Here is a 13,644-nt window from a genome sequence, read left to right on the forward strand (position 1 = left end):
GACATCGCCCCATGTAAATAGTTACGTCATATACACACGCTGTACATAACACACACACACACTCTTCGATGCACTCACGACACAATTATATTTATAACCACGTAGGCACATATCTTTGTAAAAAGGGGGGATGTCATGATATTCAAACACACACATCATGATAGACACACCAACAGACAAATCAGAACACACAACACCACAACCAATGACAGAAAGATATAAAAGCACAGACACGACCCCCGGTGGTCAGTATTAGCTGCAGAGGAGAACCAGGACACATCTATTGCCAAACACACTCAGGGAGACAGCACGTGCAGAGTATCCAGAACGAACTGTATTATAAGAGTTATAATAAAATAGAGTTGTACCACATACAACTGTGTTGGCTCATCTGTGCACCAGAGCACCCAACACCACAGTCCCGTGATCCAGCGGCCTCCCCAGCAAGTGGTCATACTGGCGCCGATTAAAAATGTCAACCTGTCGGAAGGGCTTCTGCGGGAGCCGAGGAGGCGATTAGCCATCTTTCCTCGCAGGCAAAGAGCCCATGATCGCTGGGCTTGCCACCCCAGTGCTCAGCGGGGGGGGGGGGATGCCTGCACACTATGCCAGAACACTGCAAGAGGCAATACCTTGGACGCAGCAGCAACATCCAAACATCCCAGGGGATGGCACACAACTCCAGGTGACATGTCCACGGCTGGAAGGTGGGTGAGTGCAACGGGGAGGGGGCCAGTGCCTGGTCCAGGTGAAGTTAAGTGCGGGTGTCTGTGGTCCATTGAGGGGGGGCCCTCAGCGGCAGGGTAAGTGGGCAGGGAAATACGGGTGTAGGAGAAGGAATGCAGGGCGGATCAATTGGGGAATGGAGGGTCCCAGGAAGGGAGCCACCACTGTTCGTCAGTCTGACACCCTCTCCCAATTCCTTACAGATGTTGAACACTATGTACTGTATTTTGGACCCCGCAGAACAGGCCGTAGTGGTGCTGTTGGTAGGCCGGGCGGCCAGACACCTGAGACAGTGGCAGCAGGAGCATCTGCTGAAGACCCTGAGGATCCGGCCGCCCATCAGGCCAGGGTGAGACCAGGGTTTACATGCATCACTGGTCCTTTCCACTAATGACGGACAGCAAGTGCAACATGAGGCTCTGCCTCAACAAGGAGACGGTGCGGCATTTGTGCCATGTCCTCGCAGACTTGGCATAACATGGAAGAGGAGGACATCTGCTCTCGGTGGCCCTGAGCTTCTATGCCTCAGGATCATTCCAGGGCTCGAGTGGGGACCATAAGACCATAAGACATAGGAGCAGAAGTCGGCCATTTGGCCAATCGAGCCTGCTCTGCCATTCAATCATTGCTGATATGTTTCTCATTCCTATTTTCCTGCTTTCTCCCCATAACCCCTGGTCCCCTTATTAATCAAGAACCTATCTATCTTTGTCTTACAGACACTCAGTGATTTGGCCTCCACAGCCTTCTGCGGCAAAGAGTTCCACAGATTCAGCACCTTGGACTGATGAAATTCCTCCTCACCTCAGTTTTAACGGATCATCCCTTCAGTCTGAGGCTGTGGCTTCAGGTTCTCGATTTTCCTACAAGTGGAAACATCATCTCTGCATGCACTCTATCTAGGTCTCTCAGTATCCTGTAAGTTTCAATAAGGTTCCCCCATATCCTTCTAAATTCCAATGAGTACAGACCCAGAGTCCTCAACCACTCCTCATATGACAAGCTCTTCATTCCAGGCATCTCACAGGTGCACCAACAGGTCATGGATGCCCCGTTAGTCCAGGCGGAAAACAAAATCCACTTTGACATAGACTAAGCCCAAGATGCCCTGGCAGCAGAGATCTGTGCCATCGCCGTAATGCCGCAGGTCCAGGGGCTTATAGATTGCATAAATGTCGCCTTGCGCTCACCGGGCCATCTGGAAGTGCCCTACCTTAACAGGAAGGGGTTCCACTACCTGAACATACAGATCGTGCGTGACCACCACATCATGCATTTGTGTGTGTACACTTCCCAGGGAGTGTGCATCGCTTCCACTGACCACATGTCCATTCTCCCGCAGGTCCTCCAGCCAACGGCGCCAGCCCATCCGTTGCCTCCCATGTGACCAGCTCGGAGGAGAGCTCCGGGGATGCCACTATCGACACGACACATCACCACCCTCCACCAACTCATGTGTGACAGGTCCTCCGGGTGAGACCCGGAAGATCCTTATCTCTGCGGCGTGTGCCAACCTCCGCAATGGTGACCGCTCTGTCTACGGCCACCCCATCACCTCCAGGGCCCGTTCCTCGAAGGTCATGAAGGTTCTTATGTCCAGCATCCTGCCACCAGTCTGGGCCCTCTCCCATCTGGAGAACTGCGCCCACCCTGAGAGGTTTATTATTAATTCTTATGCTTTGGAGAAATTAGAGGTGACTCTGGAAGGGTTACAGGTTCCAACGAGGTACAGCAAGGCACCTGTTACAAGTGAGGAAGAATAGGAGGAGGAGGTGCAGTTAACTGACAATCTTTCTGTTGGCATTTTCCTCAACTGCATTGTTCCGTTGAAGGATGCTGAGACTGGTGCTCGTTCTGCTCACTGATAGCTATAGCTCAGCCAACTTGAACAATCTCTGACTGCAGATAATTGAGGACTCCACCTAGGGAGCATCAATACTGTACACACTGAGAGAGAAAAGAAAGAAAATGTAAAGTGATAAAGAAACATGCCCTGAACTTGAAGACAACTGATGAGACAGTTAAGGCAGAGCAGGTAGTTCCTCAAGGTAAGTGGAACAATCTTATTTGTTTGGGATCTCCATACTTGGGTTTTCCTGCTCATAACTAACATTGATATTAGGAAAAAGAACAACATAATTGAAAAAAAGTTGCAGATCCTGAATGGAAGGTATTAAGAAAGGAGCGATAACTTCAAACAAGTGATGTTGGTGGGGATTCTCCGTTTCGGAGATGATGTGCTCCCAACGGAGCTGAATCGCACCAATATGCATTCATGCCGGTAGCGCAAATCCCAAAGCGAGGCACAATCCTTAGCCATGCAAATGCATGGGGAGGATTGCAAAGGATTCCCTAGAGAATCCGCTTTGGACCGCCATTTTGAGTGGGCGACCCGACAGTGAAGTCCAGCGGGCAGACCTCCTCACTGCACACAATGCAATTCAACCCGCCCCCCCCCCTGGGATTTCTTGGGTCAGCGCCCCCCTCCCACCCCCCTGCACCCCCCGAGTATGAAGGGTAGCAGCCTCCCCCTCCAGTCACTCCTTCCAGAGAGCCCCAATTACAGAGACCCCTCCAATTACAGAGACTCTCCCCAATTACAGAGAACCTCCAGTTACAGAGACCCCACCATAGACACCCCAGAAGAGAGACTCCTGCCTGGATGCCCTTCCATTAGAAGAGAGATCCCTGCCTGGAAGTTAGAGAGCAGTCCAGACAGAGGCAGTGAAAATAATCATTGTTTGAAAATTCACCTGCTGGCTCAGGCAGAGGAAGCAGCACATGTCAATCGCTAGGGTGCAGCACTTGGGGTGGGCAGGTTTTTCACAGTTGGGTGAGGGGGTGGGGAGGGGGTGGAGGATGGCCCTCCCGATGGATTTTGGGGACAACTCCCCTTGGTCCACCACGAGGCTTACCGCTTCAGGGCCACTTTTTTCAAGACCTGCATCGATTCCCAGCCACGGGATTCTCCGATCCCGGCCCAGTGGACCGAAGAATCATGCAGCCTTGGAGAATATGGTAGCCGGCCTGTTAATAGGATGAAAATGGGTCGTAATGAGCCATTTGCATCCTCTCGCTGGCGCAGAGCACGAACCTCGACCCCCCCACCAGCGGAGGGCCAGAGCATCGGAATGGGACCGACACTCAACGCTGGATTCTCCACCCAATCGCGAATTGCCCTTCCAGTGTCACGAAATGGCGAATCCATCCCGTTATGTTTATTGACATAGCTTTGCTGCCCACAATGGACATTCTCTCTGCCAATGTGTTTCTTTGAACTGATCAAGCCATTGGACAAAACATATTTGATAAAGAGCTGAGTAAGTCCCCTCACAATCTGTGTCTTTTAGACAATACAACTGGTACCACCTCATCAGTTGGTTCGATGACAAAATTACACCAACGTATTTTGGGATATTCTTAAGTGCTTTTATCCAAACATGAGAAGCATTAGAAATAAACTGCCAGAATGATAGAACAATGCTGCAACTGCAAACCCTGAGCTGATAGATCCAGCAGAAGCCTAGTTGGATTTTGAGGATAGATGTGAATTTCACATACTTTTTCACGCCCCCCACCCCCCAACCCCCGCGGCATGTTTCTCGGCGGCGGGAGGTGGCCCACCATTGGCCCGTAGCAGGATCACCTGGTCCCGCCACTGTCAACGGGATTGCCCATTGAATCCACTCCATTGAAATCACTCCCTGGCACGGGAAACCCATAGCAGATCCCGCTGGCGAGAATGGTCAGAAAATCCGGCCCCCCCCCATTTATTTAGAAAGGGGTGGGAGAGCAAGTAGAGTGGTCATCTTTGTCGGGAAAGGAATACAAAGAATGGAGTGAGGAGATATTGCAAATGGAGATTAAATCTCATTACATTTGGAATGTTTCTATGTCTGTACTATGAAGCATCAAAGCAAGAAAGTGAAATGAATCTGCGCTAGTGTAATAAAACACTTAGTTATCCAATGAAGAGGGAGTACTGGAGTAGAAAAGTGAAATTATCCACTTATAAGGCAGACACGCAATAATTGGGAAATAATTAAGTGGATCTGGATTTTCACCCACTCAGGACAACTTGAGTTGGGCATGTTCCATTTCTGGGATTCCCGCACCCATTCTTGGGGTTTCCCATTTTTGTAAGTGTGCTTTAAGGATGCAGGTTGGTTCGGATAATGAGGCTGTGCCCTGCAGTCCCAGCCTGGCCAGCTCCATTGCAGGATAGACATGTCCTAGTCCCCCATAGTTTACATGGAGTCAGACCAAAGAGTCGTGATTCACAGCACCTCAGAGGTTTTGTGAACCATAGTCTGAATGGGAAACCTTTTGAGAGGTTCCCTCATGCAGACGGGTCAATGGTACAGGGCGGCATACCACATGCCAACCTGTGATATCACCCCCAATGGCCCCTCTTGACCCCCATGTAAACCTATGCCTACTGCCTATCATGCCCCCATTCCAAGGTATGCCCCCAAATAACCTCTATAGACCCTCATGAGGCACATAAAAGATACATCTAGCTGTGCTAGGCCAGCCCTTGCAATATTTAACACTGACACTTATCCATTCAATAGAAAGTGTTCCATTGACAGCAGTAACATCCCTAACCCTGAGAAGCACAATAGTCACAAAAATAACAATTGTGTTAAAATGTTTTTGTTCAGAAAATACAAACTGCCTTTAAGTAAAATTAGATTAGTGTTGCCAGCTTTTCTGTTGCATTTAAAAGAGGTCTAATCATTGAAATCAATTGGGCATCCTACCAATGTCATCACCCTGTCCATTGCTCACCTCTTATGCATCAACATGGAATACAAACCTAGGGGCGAGATTCTCCGGAAACGGCGCGATGTCCGCCGACTGGCGCCCAAAACGGCGCAAATCAGACGGGCATCGCGCCGCCCCAAAGGTGCGGAATGCTCCGCATCTTTGGGGGCCGAGCCCCAACATTGAGGGGCTAGGTCGGCGCCGGACGGATTTCCGCCCCGCCAGCTGGCGCGGAAATGACATCTCCGGGCGGCGCATGCGCGGGAGCGTCAGCGGCCGCTGACAGCATTCCCACGCATGCGCAGTGGAGGGACTCTCTTCTGCCTCCGCCATGGTGGAGACCGTGGCGGAGGCGGAAGGGAAAGAGTGCCCCCATGGCACAGGCCCGCCCGCAGATCGGTGGGCCCCGATCGAAGGCCAGGCCACCGTGGGGGCACCCCCCGGGGCCAGATCGCCCCGCGCCCCCCCCCCAGGACCCCGGAGCCCACCCGCGCCGCCTTGTCCCGCCAGTAAGGTAGATGGTTTAATTTACGCCGGCGGGACAGGCATTTTAGCGGCGGGACTTCGGCCCATCCGGGCCGGAGAATCGAGCGGGAGGCCCGCCAACCGGCGCTAAGCGATTCCCGCCCCCGCCGAATCTCCGGTGCCGGAGACTTCGGCAACCGGCGGGGGCGGGATTCACGCCAGCCCCCGGCGATTCTCCGACCCGGCGGGGGGCCGGAGAATCTCGCCCCCACTGTGTCTTTTCTCAATTTCCTGCACAACCCTCCCATGGCCTCATGGGATTGCTAAATTAGCAATTTAGTGCTTTGGAGATATGCTTACTGGATTGAAGTTGCAAGGTCATTTCACACAAATGGATCATTCGAACTGGCAGATGTAGTGGTCTTCTATCCTGTACATAAGTGAATGTATATTGGCGGAATAATTAAGTATGGAGTTCTCCGGCTGTAATGAATTTAATTGGACTTCCTAAAGCACAGGACCAAGATTCCATTCAGAGTTGGTGGCTCCAAACATTGGCCAAAATGTTGGGGGCAACCCTGCCTCCTCCGGCTTTGAAAGCCGCAACCTGATTTTACAGTCCTCAGAAAATTAATTGCCTGCACTTAGGCTTCTACTGTCGAGAGCTGCCAGCCAAACAAAGGGCTGGTAGATCTTCAGTCCCAGCAGGGCCATTGGAAGCATTGCCCACTGCTGGGGCTGCAGCAGACTCCAGACCAGTCAGCATATAGGAGTCCCATAGTAGAGGTGAGTGGGATCAGGGAATCAGGCAGTCCCCAGTGAAGGGAATGTGGGCTGTGGTGGTCTACTCGGCTTGGGGGGCGGGGAGGGGGGTCTTCCAGCAGGGATGACCTTTTCTGCAGGGTGGAATGCCGCCCATGGGTAATAGGATGCCCCAACCCCATGTCAACAGAGAGGCTGTTCTTGGTGGTAAAATCTCAAAGAGAACAGGCCCTTAAATGGTCATTAATTGGGGTATGGTGAAAATTCTTGCCCAGGTAGAGATGTAGGTTTTGATAAATCTGTATTTAAGAACTGGAAGTTAGATCTTCTGAATTTCTAATGTTAGAAGATTAGCCACCATTAGAAGGCGAACAGCTTGGACAGCACAGTTAAAATGCATAGGAGATTATTCTGCATGAAATAATTATTAGAGTGACAAGCACTGAATACTTAATTGAACCCTGCTCACAAGACACAAAGACAGGGGAAAAATAAAATGGTGTGTAATAAGTATGCAAGCATCTTCACAAACTGAAACAAGCTGAGAAAAAAATTGTAATATTTAATCATTTTGGTTGTCAGAGTCAACCGAATGGATGTTTAAATTACAGCAGAATATCTTTCATGCATTGCAATCCATGTCCTAAAAGTCTTAAACTTTAATGATTTAAATCCCTGAACTAGATTTATTTTGTTTAATTCATTCACTTTACTTATGTAACACTTTTTGAATGTTACTCGCTTCTGCAGTATTAAAAGTAATTTTTACACTTGCCTGGAGAAGGTTGGCGGAGACAGGGGGGAGCTGCGTTTGGTGATGTGTCACATTTGCCAAAATCAACAAAAAGAACAGGAGGCACTGTATACGGATTGGAATAGTTGAAATAGCCTTTGACTGAAGCACAATAGTGCAATTTCTAATTTAGGTACAAGCACATTAATTAACTAATCAGATACAATCTTGCAAGCAGATCACAGTGTTACGATTTTATACATCAAATAACTCAAGCTCCAATAGTAAGCCTGACTTCACATAATCAAATGATTATCAACTTTGTTTATGCCCAAATAATTATATTCATGGTTTATCCAACTTTAAGATTATGTCTGACAGACCGTAAGGATTAAACTGTAACAAATCACTGACCAGTATTGAACACTACCTTCGCTACATGTTTCATAGTCACGGTGATGGAATGTACCTTATGGAGCCGTAATTCAGCCTTCAGATTTTCATACTGCTCAGTATCTGCTCTCTCCTTGTTGTTTGTCTCACGGACCAGACAGCATAATCCTGCAAATACACTCACAGCTCTGGAGGGACTGCAACCCCCCTCTTCCCCACCACCCCTCCCATTCAAATGGACCTCCATGGCAAGCTGCCCCTTCATTTTCTCTGCAATTGTTGGTCACCCTGGATATTGGAGACAGTAAAATTGTAACTTTATTCAATGCATGGAGTAATATCAGCTTTTCTAAGTAAAGTCAATGTGAATCATAATTTAACATCTTACTAAATACAGGGCGAGGTCTAATGGAGTCTGTTCTGGGCGGGATTAGAGAGTTGTTCCCGGTGCTTGGAGCACAGGGAATGACCTCACTATCTAACGGCACTTTTTTTCAGTGCAGAAAGACATCGGGGTGCCCAAACCCGACCAAATGCCCCCCCACCAAACACACCTGTTGGAAAGTCCTTGAACCCCTGGGCCCTATCCCTGGCATGGACAAAATGCCAGTCTGGCACCCTGGAAGTGCCCCTGCCAGCCTGGAGGTGCCAGGCTGGTTCCCGGATAGCACTGCCTGGGTGACCAGGTGCACTGCCAGGGTTCCAGGCTGGCAGTGCCACAGTGCTCAGATGACATCACCAATGCAATGGTGCCATCCTGCCAAATACCCAGGGGCCTCCGGTCACCTCAGAGAACACCCTTTCCCAGAGCCATTCTGCCTGGATCCCATTCATAGGGACCAGTGCTAAACGGCACCCGGCTGGGGTCTCCTTAGCGAGGCCGGTAGATCCCGGGGGCAAGTTAGATCTGGCGTTGGCAGAGTGAAGTGAGCTTTTAAGTTCACATAAACTCTGCAAGTCTGGGTCCTGGCCATTGTGGGCGGGATCCGGATTGCGCTATCTCATGGGATCTTGTTAGATCACGTGAGGCGTAACAACTGTCGGGAATCCAGGAAGAGACCTCTCCCAGGATCTACTGGCTGCACCACGTCCCGATTCATGCCCACAGTCAAACATATATCTCAAAAAAGCAAAATCCATTCCTCAGTCAGGGTGACCTCAGTCACAATTGGGACTGTGGGGGTGTGATAATCCCCATGAGAGTCATAGGGGATCAATTAAAGATCTCCTCATGGGGCTCGTGGAGTACGGGTTTCCCTGGTAATGGACGAGACTTATCCAGCTGGGACTCATTAACTCAGCCTTTTAAATACAGCCTGTGGTGAACGTATTGCTACTGCAATTCACCACTGTATTGTATTGTATTATGTCGATGCCCCTGTGGGCTCCGCCTGTGGCTCCGCCCCCTCGGGGGTGGTATATAAACCTGCAGCCTGTAGGCGGCACTCAGTACAGAGCAGTCACAGGCACAGATCTAGCTTATTAAAACCACTGTTCACTTCTACTATTGTCTCATGTGAATTGATGGTCGCATCACAGCCTAAAACTGGGCTGGCAGTCCTGGTGGCCCCGGACTGGGGTTTTGTGGTTGTATGTCATGGTGGAGCTTGACCTTTGAGTTATAACAGGAAAGGTCGTATCTCCTAGATTACTACAATGCAGAATCAGTGAAGGAAAGTGCGGCCCTGGCCTACCACACAGGCCTTTATGCCTGGAACTGACTGCTGCTTCCTGCCCGAGTTCTCTCTCACACACTGCTGAGTGGTGTCCTCAGGCTCTGGTATGCGGCTGGAAGATGTTACAGATTTCCTCTTGAGCAGTCGCCTCTTGCTCTGCTGGCTGACCCTAGCTCCTTGTACCAGTGTGCGTGTTTGAACTAGTATTCGCCTGTCTGCGTCCGGTAGCAGCTCTGGTCACTAACCGTCCCTGGCCCCAACGCATCCTTTTTAACGATTTGCAACTTAAAAGGAATCTACTCTTCTTCATATAAAAGTGATATTCAACTATCCCGAAGGATATGAATGGAACGTGAGGAGCAAGGTTAAGGGAAGGTAGGTATAACAATTTATAAATACAAATCTATCATCTTAGCTAAAGCAAAACAAAAAACAGGAGATACTGTGTATAGGTAGCATAAGGGAGAGGCAAGAGAAACAGAAAGACCAATGTGACTTATCGAGTCATACTGGTCTCGGAACAATGATCGGAATTCTCCAGTCATTGCGATTCACTTTTCCCGCTGGCAGTGCACCCCCACCAGTGGGTTCCGCAGTGGCCATGGGCTGGTTACAATAGGAAATCCCATTGACAAGCATTGGGAAGATAGAATTCCGTTTTCAGCAAAGGGCGAGCCACCAAAAATGATGCGGCTGGGTACTGAGGAATCCTGCCAACTCTCTTTCCACCTCCACAGATGCTGCCAAACCCTCTGTTTTTCCAGCACTTTCCATTTTTTATAACTGCATTATTTTGCTTTCATCAGGGAGAGGTAAGATGGCCACTCTAGAGCACAGTGGGCACGATTCTCTGATCGCGAGACAGAGTGTCTGCGCCATTGTGAACGCCATTGCGTTTCATGACGGCGTGAAACGGGCGGGGGCAGTAGGGATTGTGGCCCCCACAGGGGGCCAGCACGACGCTGGAACGGTTCACGCCGCACCAGCCTTACTTCCTGGCGCACACTGGGGCACCGCCAACCTGCGCATGCGCAGTGGCGACGCACCAACCCGCACATGCGCGGTGGCCTTACTGAACACTCCGTCCCCGACGCAACATGGGGCGGGGGTTCTGGGGCCGGACGCGCAACAAAGTAGGCCCGGGGGGGGAAAACCGGCCCGCCGATCGGTGGGCCCCGATTGCGGGGCAGACCCCATCGGAGGCCCCCCCCCCCCCCCCGGGGATGGTGCCCTCCTCCCCACCCACAGGCCGCCCCCGACCCTTCGCGCAGATTTCCCGCCGGCAGCGACCAGGTGTGGACGGCGCCGGCGGGACTCTGCTTTTTCCACGTGGCCGCTCGGCCCATCCGGGTCGGAGAATCAGCGGCCGAGCCTCATACAGCGGCCCGCGACCGGCGCCAAACGCGCCGGCGCAAATGGTGCCGATTCTCCGCACCTCGGAGAAACGCGTGCCGGCGTCGGGGCAGTGTGGTGCGATTGCAGCGATTCTCCGGCCCGGCGCGGGGCTGGGAGAATCGCGGCCAGCATTTCCTGCTCCTGAGCAAACTGGTCCATTGCCTCTATCGGGCTGTTTGGTTGTGAATTGAATTTTAAGAGAAAAAGCTAACAGAGAGCATATTTGCAACAGGTTACATATTAAACACAGAATGTTGAATAATGTGTTATATAATAGGAAAATAAAAAAAGGGGGGGTGACTTCTTGAGGATCTCACACCATTAACAAAAAATTCTTAAAATTGCTACTTAGCATTGAGTCCAACAATTAAAGGTAAAGGTAAACGCGAGCCTTCATGAATAACCCCAGCCGGTACAGGAATTGAACCCACCCCGCACTGCTGGGGAGAGATTAGGAATTTAGTTTAAATCTCTATTTTTCTTACAGTCAATTTGAACAAACCTGAATCTGTCTTTATTATGATCTCTCTGAAGTGGTTTGTGCACTTCACAGAAAATGGCTTCCAACAAAGCACTTTTGAAATTGAGAAACACATGAAAAAGCCAAGTTACAGGACATTACGAAGAATAAATCGATGAGAAGATAAGGTAGGTCAGGACTTGCCGATCAGGTGGCTTAAAGCCAGCATTCCAAAAGCCTGTGAGTTATGGAGAAAGAGGAGGCTGAGGGAGATTATTCTACGTTGGAACATGCTGCTGCATTGTGCAAAGACTTAATCATTTTCTGTTGAAATACTATAAATGGGACCTCTGCTCTTTGTGGTTTTTATAAATGACTTGGATGAGGAAGTGGAAAGATGGGTTAGTCAGTTTGCCGATGACACAAAAGTTGGGGGAGTTATAGATAGTGTCGAGGGCTGTTGCATATTACAAGAGGACATTGACAGGATGCAGATCTGGGCTGAGAAGATGGAATTCAACCCAGATAAATGTGAAGTGATTCATTTTGGAAGGCCGTATTTGAATGCTGAATACAGGGTTAAAGGCAGGACTCTTGGAAGTGTGGAGGAACAGAGGGATCTTGGGGTCCACCTACATAGATCCTCAAAGTTGCCACCCAGGTTGATAGGGTTGTTAAGAAGGCGTTTGATACGTTGGGCTTTCATTAACAGGGGGATTGAGTTTAAGAGCCGCGAGGTTTTGCTGCAGCTTTATAAAACCCTGGTTAGACCACACTTGAAATATTGTGTCCAGTTCTTGTCATAATATACACCAGTATATCATGGTGCAGACACACACACACACACACTGATGGACATGCAGTGGGACCAATCAGCATACACAACACCGCAGCCAATCACTAGTGAGAGCACACGCACTGTAAAGACAGGGGACAGGAGAGTTCCCGCTCATTCTACTAGCAGCCAGCTCAGAGCACAGAGCTCACAGCCTGCAACACAGACATTCACCATGTGCTGAGTGCATCACCTGGTTAGGACTAGGCAAGGGTCAACAGTTAAAGCTGGTATTGCATTTACCCACAGTTCAAGTATGTTAATGTAGTTAAACTTATAATAAAATAGAGTTGCCCACTTCCAGTGTTGGTGACCTGTTTGTGATCCAGAACACCCAACACATCATGGTACAAGGAATGGTTGCATACTAGCACTTCTGAGACCCACCTGCAACTAATCAACATTCCGGCATCCTGAAGTATGGAGAGCATCAACCCGCCGCCGCCGCTCCGCATCGCCGGCACCTCAGCGTACAGTGACAACCAGCAACGATACCCAGGCAAGATGTTCAAGATCCGGGTTCCGCAGCAGCTCCAGTGCCACGGCGATCTCCGCGAAAACTGGCGGGCACTCCGGCAAAAGTTTGAAATCTTCCTGCTGGCAGCCGGACTAGAAGACCTGGCCGATCCTGAAAAAACAGAGCTTCTCCGCACCATCGCCGGTGCCAGAGCAGAAGAAATCTTTAAAAAATTCAAGTTCTCCAAGGGGCAAAACAGGAGCGACTTCCAGGCAGTCCTGGACAAATTCGGCAAATACTGTGAGGAAAACACACTCCAACCAGCAAGGAAAGGTAAGCGAAGCACCAGTACTCACCTCGAGGCCGAAATCCCGGAGCAGAGAACGGTTTTGGTCGGCGGCCATCTTTCTAAAGGGACTGCACTTGCGCAGTTGCGCGACGCCGCGCATGCGCAATCACGAAAACGGCCATCAGTAAAGGAACCGCGATCTGTGCATGTGCAAACGCCTCCTACGTGCTACGTCATGCACTTCATGACATCAGAGGCCCCGGACCACGCCCATTTAAAGGGGAAACGTCCCAAATTCAAGACAAAATCTTTTAAAGCTGTAAAACAACCTTCCTTCACCTGGAATGACAGCACAATGCCTCAAATTGAACCAGGAAATGAAATAAACCTCCGAAGAACCCTGCAACAAGCAGTTACCTACCCCCAAACCGAGTCCAATTCCGACTTCCCGCAGACCAGTGACACCGAGGACCCGAGGGAGCCTTTTTGAGTCGCTGTTATAACAAAGAACAGGCTGTCCCCGAATCAAAACCACCAGCCGCTGTTGATGCACAGCATTGATCCAGACGACGAGTGGTGTGCCACCCTGACGGTCAACCGATTCCAGATACGATTCCGCCTGGACACTGGTGCTTCCGCTAATCTCCAAGCGTGGTCAGCCTTTCAGACCCTTGGGGTTAAACCAA

The sequence above is a fragment of the Scyliorhinus torazame genome, chromosome 5 (genome assembly GCF_047496885.1).
Source record: "Scyliorhinus torazame isolate Kashiwa2021f chromosome 5, sScyTor2.1, whole genome shotgun sequence".
Lineage (NCBI taxonomy): Eukaryota > Metazoa > Chordata > Chondrichthyes > Carcharhiniformes > Scyliorhinidae > Scyliorhinus > Scyliorhinus torazame.